The 16,894-nt window shown below is 38.5% G+C and overlaps 1 protein-coding gene across 4 annotated transcripts in view; it reads right to left on the bottom strand.

Moving 5' to 3' along the window:
- The window catches only part of KCNJ16 (potassium inwardly rectifying channel subfamily J member 16), a 54,300-nt gene that overhangs the window by 25,464 nt on the left and 11,942 nt on the right, over positions 1 to 16,894 (bottom strand). The window contains exon 3 of one of the 4 annotated variants that reach the window (XM_055321235.1): positions 8,414 to 8,515. The exons of the other annotated variants lie outside the window; for them this stretch is intronic. The gene's annotated coding sequence lies outside the window, so the exon portion shown is untranslated. The remainder of the gene's footprint in view (positions 1 to 8,413; positions 8,516 to 16,894) is intronic. 4 annotated transcript variants of the gene reach the window in all.

Raw genomic sequence — 16,894 nt, 5'->3', positions numbered from 1 at the left:
CTGTTTGATCTCATGGTTTCCTTTCAAAATCATAGGGAGAGAATGGAATACTATTATTGGGTCAACAACTGGACCTGCTTTTTGCAGGATATATTACTAGCCACCAATTTCAACTAACTGGGTGAAAAGTGAATAATCAACTGTTTTCTTTCAATATTTTTCCTCTTTTTTCTCCTACATTATGTAAAATACTTTGCTTAATTTCATCTTAAGTAAAACTGTTTTTATAATGGTGTAAAATGATATAAATAAACCATAGGAAATATAAAACCCACATTAATAACTTTTCAGTAAACATTAATCAAAATAATCCTAACATTGATCTACAACTTAATCATGGCTTTATCTTAAACTACTTGTTCACCTAGAACATGCTTGGTATATAGTTAAGGCTTAATGCTTCTTTCTTAAAAAAAAAATTAAAACATTATTTTAAGAAGATATGGTATGTACACACACACACTATGGAATATTACCCATAAAAAAGAATGCAGTCTTGCCATTTGCAATGATATGGGTGGAGCTTGAGAGTATATTGCTAAGTGAAAAAGTCAGTCACAGAAAGAGAAATACCACATGATTTCACTCATATGTGGAATTTAAGAAACAAAACAAATGAACAAAGGGGGGGGGGGAGAGGCAAGCCAAGAAACAGCCTCTTAACTATAGAGAACAGACTGTGGGTTACCAGAGGGGAAGTGGGTGAGGGGATGGGTGAAATAGATAAGGGGGATTAAAAAGGGCACTTGTGATGATCACTGGGTATTGTATGCAGTGTTGAATCATTATATTGTACACCTGAAGCTAATATTAATTATATGTTAACTAACTGGAATTTAAATAAAAACTTTAAAAGAATGAGTAGATGAGTAATAAGAAATCTGCTATTATAACCATTTTCTGTAAGAGTCACACTTATTTTAAGACTAAATTATGAATCTGTGTCCTTTATAAACCATTCAGACTTCCAAGAAGAGGGAATTAAATATGAGACATATAAACTGAGTCTACAGAATCTGACAGACTGATACGCTAATAATGATAGATTTAATGCATCTAGTTTTTATATAGCTTTTATAGTACTACTGAGGAGGTGCATAAAATGTCCTCAACAGAGTCACTTTAAATATGCAAAATATCCTAGGTCTGGGTTTCTCAGCCTTGACATTTGAGCCAGGTAATTCTTTGTATGGGATGATGTTCTGTGCCTACAGGGTGCTTAGCAATATCCTTAAACTTTGTCCACTAGATGACAATGTGACTCAACCCCCTGTGTGACAGTCAAAAATGTGTCCAGATGTCCCTTAGGGGGGAAAAAAATCAACTCCGGGTTAAGAATAACTGTTCTAGACTCAAAGAACGGAGTACATGAGTTTTGTTTTTAGTTAAAGGAATCTGTAACAGAATATGGACTCAAAACACATGTGAATGTAATCTCTTTCACAAAATATAATAAATGTGAATTCCTTAAGGAGAAGGTACACACATAAAATGTGTATAAAAGGATGCAGTGTTTTTAACATTGACTTTGAGCATCGCAAAGCTTGGGAAAAGGGATGTTCATAAGAAGAAAGGTAGACTTCACGTATGGGTAGGGTAAAACACGTTTCCATGGAAGGATGAGTGCTAACTTGGTTTTCAGAGAATCATATTAAGATTGGCTCAGTTTCTTATCTTTACAATAAGAGGCAACATCCCGATTAAGAGCTGAGATTTGTAACACTGTTGATTAGAAACTGTCTCCAGCTACTTTATTAGGCACACTGTGTCTCAACGCTCTCATCTATTTAAAAAAAAAAGATAATAAAAATACCTATTTTGTGTAGCTCTCAGCAGGTGTAAATGAATTAATATTTGTGAGGCACTTAAACAATATCAGGCAATAATATTTGCTGCCTCTGTGTTGTTACATAGGAGTCCGATTGGGAGACTATGAAGAGAGATGAATGCGGGTTGGTGGATGAGAGTTTCTGGTTGGCCAAAAGGTTTCTGGTTGGCGAAAAGTCAAACAAAATATAGAAAACATTGGAAGGAATCTGCAAGGCTGAAGGGATGGGCAGAGTCCTTTGAGGTAAGCTTAAAGATATGCAAAGGAAAGGCATTGGTCTAGGAGAAAATCCCTACAAACTATTCTTATGATAATCCATGTGATAATCTAACTGACTAATTCAGTAAAGTCATTTGAGATAGGGAAAAAATAGTCTGACTCCCATGTGGTACAGTATAGTACTACTAGTACTATGTAGTAGGTAAGGGACAAAATTACTTATTTTAACCTGGTTTTCCATACCTAGTGAACAATTTTATGCTGTTTCCTACAGCCTCAGCCTCTGCTGAAACCTTACCCTCAGAGACCCAAATAACCTTCACAGGTGCCATTTTTGCTGGCCTGAGGGCTGCTATTCTAACCCCAGGCTACCATAGGGACAGAGAAAGTGCTTGAAATCCTTGCTACTAAACAGTGTGTTCCTCTCCCACGACTTTTGACAGCTCTTCCAACACATATGATACTAAAATTATTTGAAATTCATTGACTCATTTTCTTCTCTTTGGCCAAACTGTGCCAAAGTAGAGTATCCTAGTAGACTTTTGAAATCAGAAATAAATCAGTGTAAGCTGGTTAGCATGTATTTCCTCCCAAATTAGTGATAATTATTTAATTTTAAAACTGAACATGAGATTTACTAAGGTTTCTGTTTTGGGTTGTTCTTTTGTTCTGAATTTGAAGGAGTTCTTTTTCCAGCTGGTTTTTGTGTCAGTCACAAAACACGTGTTACCAAGCAAAGACCCCCTAAGAATTGCCAAAAATGTCTGAGTCAAGTACTGTCAGAGGGGGATTCAACTCAAAATATGAATCCTCAAGAGGGCATTAATACAATACGATTAATACAGAAATCATTGCTTGAGTCTTTCTACCAGATTCCCTCACTTTGGCCCTCAGGCTCTGTTTGAGCATTGTCTTTGACAAGGACCTCTGAACCCTCATGTATTCTATTCCTGTTTTATGATGAGTCAACGCTACCAATGAGGAAGTTCTTCCTTAAACTCAGATCAAAATGTGTCTCCCCGTAGCTTTCATAGGGCTTTTCTGAAAATCGAGTCTTGTACTACTTCCAACAGCAAGTTCTTCAGACAACGTAAGATAAGAATCTTCTAGTTGCTTCTTTCTAACTCAATCTTCACATCTTCCACGAAAAAAATCTTCAAAGCCTTCAAATCATTCCTCATCTGCATAGTGCTTATTTAATTTGTCACTCTTGAAAGCGTAAAAGGTAGGAACAAATGGCAAAATGACAAGTGACTAAGACAATAGATGTCAACCAGGACTGCTAGGACATTTAGTCAACATAAGGATAAGCAATGATGTGCTGGAGAATTTTAACAAGGCCTTCAAGGGGTTGGTGGGGGGGGGGGCCTGCCTGATAGAGTTTGCCAATTTCTGTCTGTAGTGTAAATACTCCAACCATAACTGATTTCAAGTTACCAATTTGACATCTCAGAACGCGAATTTGGTAAGAGGTGAACACCACTGGATCTCCTGAGCTGATCTAAGCTACTCATGCAGGACACTGTACAATAAATCAGCCAGGTTTTAGTATTTGCTCAATGTCCTGCTTGTTCTCCTTTGAAGGTCTCTTTTAACATGTGATAGATTTTAATTCATAATTACTGAGGTGATGTTTGACAGCCTCAGATTCCACTTGAAAAAAATTCTACTTCAAAGATCCAGTTCCATCAAAATTCAATGTCAAAGCATCTATGAAGGGGAGAATATATCTTGTCACAGACAAACCCTCTAGCTTCTACTATTTGGGTCAGAAAAGGAAAATTGGTACTTGCACTGGAAATAAAATAGTCCTGTACATAAAATCAATGCAAAATTGATTATTCTTATTAAATCAGATAGACCACTAAGCAATTATTATATACCCTAAGCCTAATTAGATGTACCACTAAGTTGTGTGTGTGTGTGTGTGTGTGTGTGTGTATGTGTATGTGTGTGTGGTTTTGTCATGGAATGGAAAAGACACTGGAACTAAAACTGCTGGCTTGTTAAAAGGGATACTGTAAAACACGATTTAAAGTTTTAAATGTTTATATTAATTCAGTAAGCATGTATCAAGTCCTTATCACACATTAAGGAAACTAGAAATATTTGACTTAAAACTCAACAATGAGGGGCGCCTGGGTGGCTCAGTCATTTGAGCATCTGACTCTTGACTTTGGCTCAGGTCATGATCTCAGGGTCCTGAGACCCAGGGCTCTGTGCTGGGTATGGAGCCTGCTTAAGATTCTCTCTCTCCCTTGACCCTTCCCTCTACCTCCAAAAAAACCAAACCAAAACAAACCAAACCAAAACAAAACAAAACAAAAAAAAACAATCACCACAGTGAATAAATTTGTTTTCATGTTTAGGCTTTTTCACTCTTGGATAGGCTCCTGCTTTCTTAAAAGCCATGGATGTGTTTGTTTTTGTTCTTTAGTGAATCCACTCTGCAGTAGTTAGTCGTGAGTCACATTTCCCCAAGGGTGTAATTTACACCCTTACTCTATTCATACTGAATGCAACTGGTTGAGACAAACTATGTTAGCACTGAATAAGCATTAGCAGGAAAAATAAAAATGCTTATTTGGCTTAATCCGGAGATCTAGGATGGCAAGGAGTATGAGAAAGATCGAGCTGGAGTGGTGAGCAGTACCTAGTAAGTCAGGTTAAATAATGTTGATTATGCTAAGGAAGAATTAAAGGGTTTTGATCAAGGGAGTAAGCCAATCTGATTAGCATTTCGGGGAAGATATTCTGGCTGTGGTGGTGGGAATGGATTGGCTAGACAACTGATAGGGAGGGCAGTACGAAAGATATTGCATAACCCTGGGAAATAAAGCAAAAGGAGCAGATCGGAGAGATCCTTGGGAGTCTGAATCTACAATAATCAGAAATCCGTTGGTAGGGAGACGGAAGGGAAAGGAGGAACCCCAGAGTGGAAGAATGGGGAACAGTCAGGGAAGAGTCGAAGGAAAGAATGCATGCAGCTGAGATCAAGCCTATAGCTTGGGTCGCAACAGGTTTGTGATTTTATTCCCTGGTTAAGTAAAGGGAAGATGGGGAGAGGAGACAGAATTAGAGATTTAAAGAGAATGGAAGACATTTGAAATAGCCACTGTAGGGAAGCTGCAAACCATGTGATGTGGAGCTGTACTGAGGGCCCGTTTCTTAGTGACATTTCATCAAGAATCTACTAACATGCATAATATTGTGAAAAAGTGTTCCAGATGCTCCCAACGGGTCATCCCACTTCCCTGTAATGACCTGTTCCTCTAATTTCTAACGAAACCCACCAAACATAGCAAATGCTTTGTGATTGAAGAATTTTAACAAGGTAACTCATTCCACTCTTTGTTTCCAGATTGACCACTAACTGGCTTTTGTGACAAAAAACAGTGAAATTCCCACAAGTATTTGCTCTGAAAACATTTGCTGGAGACCCCCCCCCCCACCTGCCCTCCAAACAAATCCCGGACATCAGCCAGGAGACAGGAGTACAGAGGCAATGCAATCCTTGCTGTCCTTGTGAGGAACTCCGAAATTTAGTCAAGGGACAAACCCCAGTGAAGTCATGTCTCGTTTGGGATTAAATGGCTAACTCTGATTCTGCGATCGTATTAAGAAAAATGCACATAAAATGCCCAGGAATTTTTCCTTTGTTTGGTTCAGAAATTAAACGTGCACACGTCATGTCTGCAAAATGAACACTTCACCATGTCAGACGCTTTCTTTGACTGTGATAGGATGTTAAAGAGGAAGAGAACGTGCTCCCTCCTTTGGCTAGCTGTGCCATGTGTCTTGCTGCATCTTTGGAGTTACATATTTTAAATGAAGTTTTGTCTACACTCTAAAAAGCAAAGTTTATATCCAAAAATCTTAGCTAACTTACTAGCTATGACCTGCTCAACCAAGAGAGGCCATTGTGAATGCAAAGGTCAAAGCATCCTTGATTGCCTCGTGCCAAGTCAGCCCAGCTCTGAGAGGCTTGGTTTTTAATACAACAGAAGGTGTACATCATGAAGACATGATGTGATGAATTATAAAGACAAGTGCCTTCATTCTCCATGTGATGTTACGCATATATTGTCTTGTAACAGTGCTTATCTGATACCTAATACAATCAGAAAAATTAGCAAGTTGTCAGCAATTTCCAAATCTTTGCTTGAAATATTGTGTTGGGACTCCCGGGTGGCTTAGTCAATTAAGTGTCCAACTCTTGATTTCAGATCAGGTCATGATCTCAGGGTCCTGGGATGGAGCCCCACTCTGGGGGAAGTCTGCTTGTCTCCTTCTCCTTTTACTCTTCCTCCACCTCAGTCTTGCTCTCTCTCTCTCTCTATCCCTCTCTCTCTAAGATAAATAAGCAAATCTAAAAAAAAAGAAACCTGTTCTGCATTGTCACATGAGATAAAAAGATTGTTCATTGGAAATATGAACATCTATTTTGATAGAATAATAGTAACTATCACTTATTAAATACATACTACCTATTGGGATTTTTGTGACTATTTTACAGAAATTCTATTTTAATTCTTAAGCAACCTATATGGTAGGTACCAGAGTCATTAGCAATTTTTAAATAAACCAACTGAGCCTTAAGTATGTTAAAAGACTCTCCTCAAAGTGACATGATAAATGAAATTTATTGGCAGGATTAGAGTTGAAATTTTGTAATATCAGACCACACATTTCAGTTAGCCAAGGCAAAATCAACCTCAAAAACAGAGCCAATGTGAACCGACCACAGGGGGTATCGATTACACCTGAGTAGTTCCACAAAGAAAACAACCACACAACCCAGACTGTATGCAAGAGACTCACAAGCAGTGAGACAATTGCTGTAATGACGTGGAAGTAAGACTGAGTAATACAAATGCCAAATCATCACAGATCTGAGCTAGGCTGAAGGAATCTTGACCCAAGTGTGAACGGATTCTAATAATTTTTCTGGCTTTCAGAATTATTGGCACTATACTTAATATCCAGTGGCCCTAAATGATTTTCTGAACTTGGGCATAGCTCATCTTGACATTGAAAGGTTTCTATATAGAAATTATAATAAACATTGTAGAAATAAGGACTACTCAAATGAGAATCAAGCAGGGGGTACCATTTAGAATTTACTATAGCAAGGGAGTCAGCCATCTCACTTGCGTTTGGCAGAGACTCAAAGAGAGACAAGGGATCAGAGAAGCTCTATAGTGAAAACGGGCAAGTTAAAGGTATGACCAGAGGATTCTGACGTGGGAACCTAAAATCAGATTAACTGGAAGCAGGACATTCTTTGTGATTGGTTTGGAAAGCATGTTTTGTTTTCTCTGATTTGGATTTCAGTCAGAAGCAGGGGGAAAGATTGAGACATTGGAAGTCAATGACCAAGTCTTGACCATCTGGGGCTCACTGCTCCAAAGACTGTGGTTTGTCACCTAGCTATTTGTTTTAAAGGTTATGGGTCAGAGTTGTATTGTCATACATGGTCTTGGCCATCATCCATTTGCTTATCCAGCCTCCCAAAGCAAACACCACAATATGATGGCAAATGAAATGTGGGACAGCTACTTTAACAAAAATATGCTTCTTAAAACTATAGCCTCCGCATCAATACTTGTAGATTGGATCATTTGGGATTAAAACCCCAGAATAAAGTATTCAAACTCTCCATCACAGGACACACACACACACACACAAAAATGCATTTAATCATTCTTTTTTTTTTTAATTTTTTTAAGCACGGCTTGGCTTTCTTAGAAATCTATCTATTAGCTAAATGTTAAAGCTGGATTGATTAATTATAATTGAATCTCCCCCATCTTAATGAAAACTATTATAACAAATACTCAATGATGATGGTTTTTCTGTGGAGAAATTACATCGCCTTGCAGTAAAGGATCTTGAGAACAGCAACTCCTGCCATCTATCAGGACTGGTGAACTCTCACATGTTGGGTGCATCATGTTCCTAGACACATGGCATTTTGTCCACTTTGCGTTCACTTTAAAATGTGACTCTATTTTAACAGTCCAAAGTTATTTTAAATCTGGGTGGTACAGGGGGGAGCCAGGGCATAATAAATCTCAGCCTTTTTAAATCTACCAAATCAAATTTGTCTTAGCCACAAATAAAGTAAGGTAGACATACTTTCCCATCTTCCCCACCTTTTCTGCTGGCTCTATTTCTGTGGCTTCTCTCAACGTTGGCAAATAAAGCGCACTGGATGGGTGTGGCAATTTGCATACTTTGACAGCCCATTCTTCCTTTCTGTCTAGATGGTGTCTGTGTGTACAATGCACACTTTTGCTAACTGTTAGCAAGACAAGTTCTTTCGATTTCTACCAGTCTCTCAAAGCCAGAAATGCCAACACTCACCAATCAACAGTCTTTTCAGCTCCTGGATGTTTTCTCTTACAGAACCATTTATTTGATATTCTCACCCGTCCACCCTCTGCTGAAAGTATTGCGATTGCTGCCCTGAAAATAAAGACCAAAGGACAGGCTTGGCCGAAAGAGTTGGGTCAATTATTCCGTACAGATGCTTCTTGAAGGTTACTTTTATTTTCACTTTGGTTTTTCCAAAGCCTTAAGTAAATGCAAATGTTACTATTGTTATTTCTCTTTAGGCTAGGAAATCTGGAAAATATAGAGGAAGCTGCAGAGCACACAGTCGTCTGGGGCACAAGAGAAGTGATGGCAGAAAATCTGAGTCATGAGTTCTTGCGTCAATACCCAAATCCCTCTTTTCTCCATGTTTATAGGATAACTATTTCTGAGAATACTTCATGTCTTTCACCTTTCCTCAATCACAGCTGATTGTTTCTTTATTTTCCCTTTTTATTTGCCTTTTCTTTCCCCTTTGTGAAACACATTCTTCTGTTTGGTTCATTATCAGCCTTAAGGTTGCCTGCCTACTGACGAAAAAAATCAAAATCTTTTTTTTTAAGATTTTATTTATTTATTCATGAGAGACAGAGAGACAGACAGAGAGAGAGAGAGAGGCAGAGACACAGGCAGAGGGAGAAGCAGGCTCCATGCAGGGAGCCCGATGTCTCGATCCCAGGTCTCCAGGATCACGTCCTGGGCTGAAGGCGGTGCTAAACCAATGAGCCATCGGGGCTACCCCCAAAAATCAAATTCTGATAGTTGCAACTCATGGCAAAAGAGCAGTGGGGCTGTGCCTCTTCAAAGGGGTGAAAGGTTCAAAACGATCGGTAGAAGAATAAATGCTTCCATCTAATATTACCTAAGCATTTTATAATGGCCAACATAAACAAAAGCAAAATAATAGAAAGAATTGTAGGAAAAGGAAAGGAAGGTCATTCTTCATTTCCATGGGTTTCTCTCCTCTTTTCTGAGGAAAGGGTGGGGTTTCTCGTTTTTCTGTCATCATTGGCTGTTACGGGTTGGCTTGTGTCCTCCCAGAGACATTTGGGGAAGTCCTCACCTCTGGCACATGGAAATAGGGTCTTTGCCCATGTGATCAACTGGAAAAGAGGTCATTAGTGTAGGCTCTCCTCCAAAATGACTGGTGTCCTTCTAAGAAGAAGGAACACCTGCCCAGAGAGAATAAGATAGGTGTGAAGACAGAGATGGAGGCTGGAATGGCCTTACCACAAGCTAGGAGCCTCGGGTTACCAGAAAATGAAGAGGCACAGAAGGATTTTCCCCCAGAGGCCATGGTGGGAGAGTAATCTTGACTTCTGGCTTCCCAACTGTGAGAGAAGACATTTTTGTTTTAAACTGCCCAGTTACAGCAGCCTGAAGAAATTATTACAACATCCATACTTGCATTTGAAAGGTTATTTTACACCTTTGAGGATTTTCTCATCTGTTCCTTTGTCTCTGAGAGATCTTCTAGGACCTCTGCATAGATGCACTAGTAAGCAGTTCAATTACTTCCAACTATACACCAGCTTCCCTAAGTCAGTCAGGTTCTGACTTTGTTTACCATCAGTGCCACTCTAGATATTCAGTTTACTCTCTGGTTGTGATATATCACATTCCCAAGAGCTGATGGAAATCTTAGTTGCTCAAACTTGACATGACATCTATAGATCGCTAGCCATCTATTTCTGGGAAGGTAGAGGGGTGGGTCTGCTTATATAATTTATTGGATAATTTTGAATAGACAGGCTAAAGGGAGCAAGCACATTTTTGGAAGATATCATATAAATAAGTTGGCTTCTATCTGGAAACTGAGACTCATAAAACAATAAAAACTAAATAAAAAATATGCAGAGCCTGCTCTGCTTCACCTCAATGTGCTTTCAAATAGATATTCTGGGTTTCTGTTATTTATGAGGCAGAGCAAATTTTAGACCTTTTGGTATTATAGAACACCTGTTTTCCTGGCCTATGAATGAAGATCTGCTTAAATAGCACAAGTGACCCCTCCCAATCTTTTTCAAATTAACCTGGCATCCACACCACCATAGTATTTTACATATTAATGTTATTCATAATATAGCTATGTGCACCCAGAAGTCTCAAATTAAATGTAGATATTACATGAGAGGGTAAAATAAGAGAGAAATATCTCTTCACGGAGTAGGTCAGGATGATTTGAGAGTAGAATCTAAATGAAATAGAGATCCCTGTGTATCTGATAAAGAAAGCCTTGTGTGGATGAAGCAAAGACCTGAAAACCTTTCCAGAATAACAACAAGGACCTAGGCCAGCAACCAATAGAACAGATACAATTAAAACATCAGAAAGAGGTGCGCAAAAAAAAAAAAAAAAAAAAAGAAAGAAAGAAAGAAAGAGGTGCGCGCGCGCACGCACGTGCGTGTGTATGTGTATGCAAGCACATGTTGGGGGGATAGGGTGAGCTCCTATGGGGAAGGAGAATCCCAAATAAAATAACTAACATAATGTAACTTGTGCACAGTATATCTGCTCAAGGAGCTAATTCTATTCTATCTCATTTCTAAGCCTAATTTTTATTCTTTGCCTCCAATAAATAAATGCTATTTGTTCGGCCTTCCCAACTTCTGATATTCAAGGCAGGTAACAGGTTGTTTGCAATGGTATGACTTTTAAGACATAATGCCAGCCCACAAGAAGTTAGTAGGCTATTTAGAAGGCAAGATATAAGAAACATAAAATGACCACTTGAACTGTATTTTTATTTCACTTTTGCTTTGGTGAACAGTCAGATGAGTGGGAAAGGGTCATCGATGAAGGTCAAGTGAGTGCTTGAAGGAGGGCAGGCTCCTTGCTGGTTTAATTCAAATTCATCCAATAAGGTGTCATGCAAAAGGTGGATTTGGTTAGAACTTTAGGACACATGCTTGGATAAATAAGAGTCAAATGGGAGAAGGCTTACGTTCCCCGGATGGGAGCAAAGAACACAGCATTTTTGTAAAATGAGAAAGCTGGATTCATAAAAGAGAAGTCGTGGCGCAGAATGCCAAAACGTTATGTTGGACCCCAAATGACAAAGCTTTTACCAGCTTGGCTAAGGACTTTGAATCCTTTTTTTTTTTTTTCCTGGTTTTCTTTTTTTAGTAGCCATATATCTCTTAAAGAACACTACTTTTTTTTTTTTTTTTTTTAGATTTTATTTTTTTATTTGACAGAGTGAGACCACAAGCAGGGGGAACAGCAGAGGGAGAAGCAGGTTCCCCACAGAGCAGGGAGCCGGATGCAAAACTTGATCCCAGAATGACCTTGGGATCAGGACCTGAGCTAAAGGCAGATGCTTAACCGACTAAGCCACCCAGGTGCCGCTTAAAGAACATTTCTGGGAGCATCTGGGTGGCTCAGTTAGTTAAGGGTCTGACTTTCGATTTCGCCTCAGGTCATGATCTCACGCTCATGAGATGGAGCCCAGTGTCAGTCTCTGCTCAGCAGGGAGGCCGCTTGAGATTCTCTCCCTCTTCCTCTGCCCCTCGCCCCCAAACCGCTTACACCGTGTCTCCCCAAAAATATATATATTTCTGAACAAAGTTTTGGTTACATTTCTGGCAATCAAAGCAATTAGTAACAGATGGCACTTCTACTCTTCAGGTGTTGTGTTTGACCAACTTTGCAAAATTATACAATATACATTTCTGATTACTTAAGTAGATGAATCACAGCTTATTGGAGAAGATAGAATTTGATCGTTCAAAATGACAGCCACAGACTTTTAAGAGTCTTTAGCATCATGAATATGCTAAATGCTCCCAATGAATTCAACTCAATCTCTAAGTAGGACTATGTACCTAAATTAGGTCCGTAATTCAGCCCAGAAAAAGAAAGGACCAGGGAAAATGACATCCGAGTGTTTTCATTAACCTCAATTGCCCATATAATGTGTGCATTTTTTATCCAGCCAAAGTGTAACAAAGATGATCTGTTTTCTACCAGCGAAAGGTGGGTGAGAAGGCACACAGTGTTTTTAGGTAGACTTTCCCCCTTATCTTAGAGCTTTCAAGCCTTAGAATTTTCTTTCAAGGGGAAAACAAAAAACCCAGAACAACAACCCTATTCAACTATAAGAATCACTGTGATCGGCCTTTCCAACGCTGACCCTTTGGACAGGAGCAGAAACAGCAGGTTCTCCCTGGATTGTGTTGCCCTGTTTAACCAGCACAAATACTTTGGCAGGGAGATAAGTAAGTGATTAAATCCAAGGCGGAGCCTAAAACTATAAATGCTGAGCAAATGACTGAATAGCTTTTCTTTCTTTCTTTTTTTTTTTTTTTTCTGGGCAAGGAAACAGTTGAGGCCGAACAGAAGCGGTCACCACCAGTTCCCCTTGGAGATGTCCTTGTTGCAAGCACCAGTGCATGAGGGCTAGACCCAGCGATGGGAGCAGGGAAGGCAAGGATCATGAAATGTTGGCAGAGCCTCTCAGTGTGATGTAAGCAGAGATTCTAAGCAGGGTTAGTCAGAGCCCTGTGTTCTCTGTAAATACTGGAGTAACTAGCTTTTAATCTTTTTTATCGACATGTGGAGTTGGTAAACAGAGATAGGGCAACTTTCTGAAATAATGTTACATGCACTTGTAAGTCCAGTTTATAGCTAAATATTTCCCCTTCTTCCCAATGAGTTAAGCTTCTTTATTAATGTGTCCTCTGAGTACAGACTATCACAATGATGGAAACTCTGTCATTTTACACTTTAGTAACCAAAGGGCTTTTTAGGTTTTTGGTTTTTTGTTTTTCTCACTGCCTCTCGCCAAGTTAGGAATCCCACCTTTGGGAACTATTGACCAAAAAAAAGAAAAGAAAAGAAGATAAAAGAAAAGAAGAAAAGAAAGGAAAGAAGGAAAGGAAAGGAAAGAAAAGGAAAGAAAAAAGAAAAGAAAAGAAAAGAAAAGAAAGAAAAGAAAAGAAAAGAAAAGAAAAGAAAAGAAAAGAAAAAAAGAAAGCAATAAAAAACATGTTTCTCTTCAAACTTTAGGAATTTAAACTGAAAGCAGGTGCCCCTGCTGCCCCCTTCCTGGTACTTAAAATCCATATACAAATTATACGGGGCTCTTAATTCCATCTAAAACCAAGAACTTAGGTGGCCAGTTGATGTAGCTTGAATGCCACAGTTTCAAGAACATCTCCTAGCTAACTCCCCCCACAAGTCCTGAGCATGCAACATAATGCCTGGCACACAGGAGGTATTTAATGAATGTTTTCAGCATTCACAGATCCAGGAAGAGGACAAACAGGGGAATCAAAGCAAAACTGATTTAATTTGCCTGTTCTTATCTATATACTCCATATGGCTACCGAAGACCAACTTTCATATATTTGGGTGAACCCAAGCTGAAAATTTTTTTCATTGAGTTTCAAAATTGAATTTATAGATTTTTTTTAAACTAAGGCTTTTAAATTAGCTATATAATATATATATATATATATATATATATATTTTGGCAGAGGGGGAAAGCATGAGCAGAAGGCAGGAGGGGCAGAGGGAGAGAGAGAATCCCAAGCAGACTCCCCACTGAGTACAGAGCAGGGCTCGATCTCACAACCCTGAGATCATGACCTGAGCCAAAATCAAGAGTTGGACTCAATCAGCTGAGCCACCCAGGCACTCCCAGATCTATAAATTTTAAGTAATTCAAGCCTTTGGACTAAATTAGGCCATTGGACAAAGCTATCATGACACAATGGCCAGAATTACAAAAACAAACAACAAATAAAACAGTAGAGACAAAGACAGGCCCTGCCCCTCCCTGATCTCTAACTAAAAATCACTTGGCTTCATTTGATTTCTATTCAATGGCAGCTACTAACTACTTCAGACATCGCCAAGGTATACCACCCAGTTTACCCACAAGTTAGAAATAGTCGCCTCTTCCAGGTTTAGAGAAAATGCTGCATTCAAGAAAGGTGATCACTTCACTTCTTTTCTCATGTAGAGGGCCGAATTTATTGAATGGACTGGAACTAATGCATGCAATAAAATTAATTTCCCTGGGAATGCCAACATTTCTAAATTGTCTATCTACCACGTGCAGTTGGACATTTATAAGAGCTCTATATCCTAGCCACCATTGACCCAACTGGAGGAGAAAAGAGAACTTCTGTAATGGTGACATGCCTTAGCCCAGGCCACTAGTTTTCCAACCTTTGTCTCTACCAGAATCAGTTGTGGGGGTTCACGAGAGGAAGAGAGATGCTGGACTCTATCCCCAGAGTTGCTTATTCAGTAGGTCTGAGTTGGAACCTGAGAATTTGCATTTTGCACAAGTTCCCAGGCAATTCTGATGGCCCTAGTCCTGGACCACACTTTGAGAACCACTACAAGTCACATGTGGTAGAGTTTAGATTAAAACCCAAGTCTGTCTGATATTCGAATGCAAGCTGATGCCACACTGCGAAGATAACTGTTAACCTCTTAAGATTTCCCCAGTGCAGCAATAGAAGAGGCAGGAAACCACTCCTACATGGAAGAGAAATGGATCTGGAGTCAAACCCCAGGGTCTGAACCCCCCTGCAGACCAGGTACCAGCACATCACTTAATTTACCTGATCCTTACTGTTTCCATCAGTATCAGAAGAATTCTCTACTATTCCCACTATTCTTGCAAAGATATTCTGAAGACAAAATGTGATCATGGCTGTAAAAGCATTTTCTAAGCTTTGAAGTGCTACCATGAGTGTTTTGTTATATTCATTAAGAAGAATAATTTTTTTAAAAAAGAATAAAGATGAACAAACAAGAAAAACAAAAACATGCCACTGAGTGATCTGGTCTTTAGTTTAAAAGCTGAGACTACGTAAAAGGAAATGCCAAACACAACAAAGAAGTTTATTGGAAACTTCAGGAGTTCAGTGATCTTTAAGATGAACACACTAACAGTTTTCAGGGTAGGGCAACTGCCAAATTTTTTCTAATAGTTTTTTTTTCAACTTAAAAAGTAAACATCATATTTCTTTAAGAGACGGTCTTATGATGAATACCGAAAAATGATTAATAAATCCTGTAATTGTTAATTATCTGATTATTTTTATATAATGTTATTTGATTCATATTATTTGATGTACTTTTAAATAGTAAAAATTTATGTTAGCAGCTTTCTTAGGAAGTATAGTTTTCTTTCATAGAATACTGAAACTATTTTACTTAAACATATAGTTTTATTATGTTGATGGTTGGCTTTTGTCTGATGCTTTTTCTGAAAATACACATTTGACTTCATTTGTAATACATGGCCGAACCAATGAAATGTAGGATTTGCTCTGCAATAAATGATTTCAATCTTAACTGAGTAATTTTCATACAAGAGTAAAACAAATACTGCTTTTTCCTTCTCCATGAAAATTGTCATTGGAAATATTTGCATATCAAGAGCAGTAATTTCTAGCAAAATTAGTATTTACTATAAGAAAAGGGGCTATTTTATATTAGACTAATTAAGGAGAGATTTTTACTCTAAAGTGAAAAATCTCTCAAGACTCACTGGGCTCTACTTTTCTCTCCATCTTTTCACTCAGATAAATGGCTTATTTGATCTTCATTCAATATTTGGTATTAAAGCCAACAGACTTTCATATGTCATTTGGACCACAAAGAATAATTGCATTCTCCCCCATCAGTGAAATATTGCTTTCCTTAGACTGTATGTTGTCCTTGCTCAATGGAGTGAGATTCTTATTGATTTACAGTGTTAAAGTTCCGATTGTGTTCACTCATTTTTGATGAAGATGACAAATCCCTGTATCAGGGTGGCTGTGGTTCTGCCCATTAAATAGAGTGCAGACATCTTCTTTTCTGTTTCTGATTGGCTTGCTTTTGTTTTTTAAATGCCTTGACAGAGAAAGAACAATTTAATGCCTAGCATGCAAAACAGAATACTTCAAGGAAATCGATAATTACAGAGTAGAGAGCAGGGTCCTGTTAGTGAGGTTTTATTCTATTTTACCATTTCAATGTCTGAGCATTTCTTATGCTTTCCCTTTGTGTTGTGCACAAAGGTTTCTTAAATGCTGAGTGTATAATCCAAATTATGTGTTAATATCATTTAACATTCTTAATAATCACGTAGCTATGAATTTATGGAAAATTGAGGTTCTTTAGAGGGGACAGATTAGTAGTTAAAAACAGATACTAGGGACATAGGCTGCCTGGTCCAAAATCAGCTATGCCATTTAATAGCTGTGTGATTTTCGAAACATTACATGGCCCCATTGTACCTGTTTCCTTATCCGTAAAAATGAAGTTCACCTTGGAGATGGAAGGATTAATATCGGTGAAGCACTTACCATGGTACACAGTGAATCATTTTTAAACAAAAATCAATCAGTAAATTGAAAACATTATTTCTGCAGTCAGGTGACACAGGTTCCTTTGTTATTGGTAGGGAAAACATCTCAATAGTTTCTCCATGTGGTCTCCTATCATTCATAGAAGATTGAACAAAAA

This window comes from Nyctereutes procyonoides, unplaced genomic scaffold (genome assembly GCF_905146905.1).
Source record: "Nyctereutes procyonoides isolate TBG_1078 unplaced genomic scaffold, NYPRO_anot_genome, whole genome shotgun sequence".
Taxonomy (NCBI): domain Eukaryota; kingdom Metazoa; phylum Chordata; class Mammalia; order Carnivora; family Canidae; genus Nyctereutes; species Nyctereutes procyonoides.
Note: the sequence above shows the minus strand (reverse complement) of the source record. Positions and strands in the feature narration are given on the sequence as shown.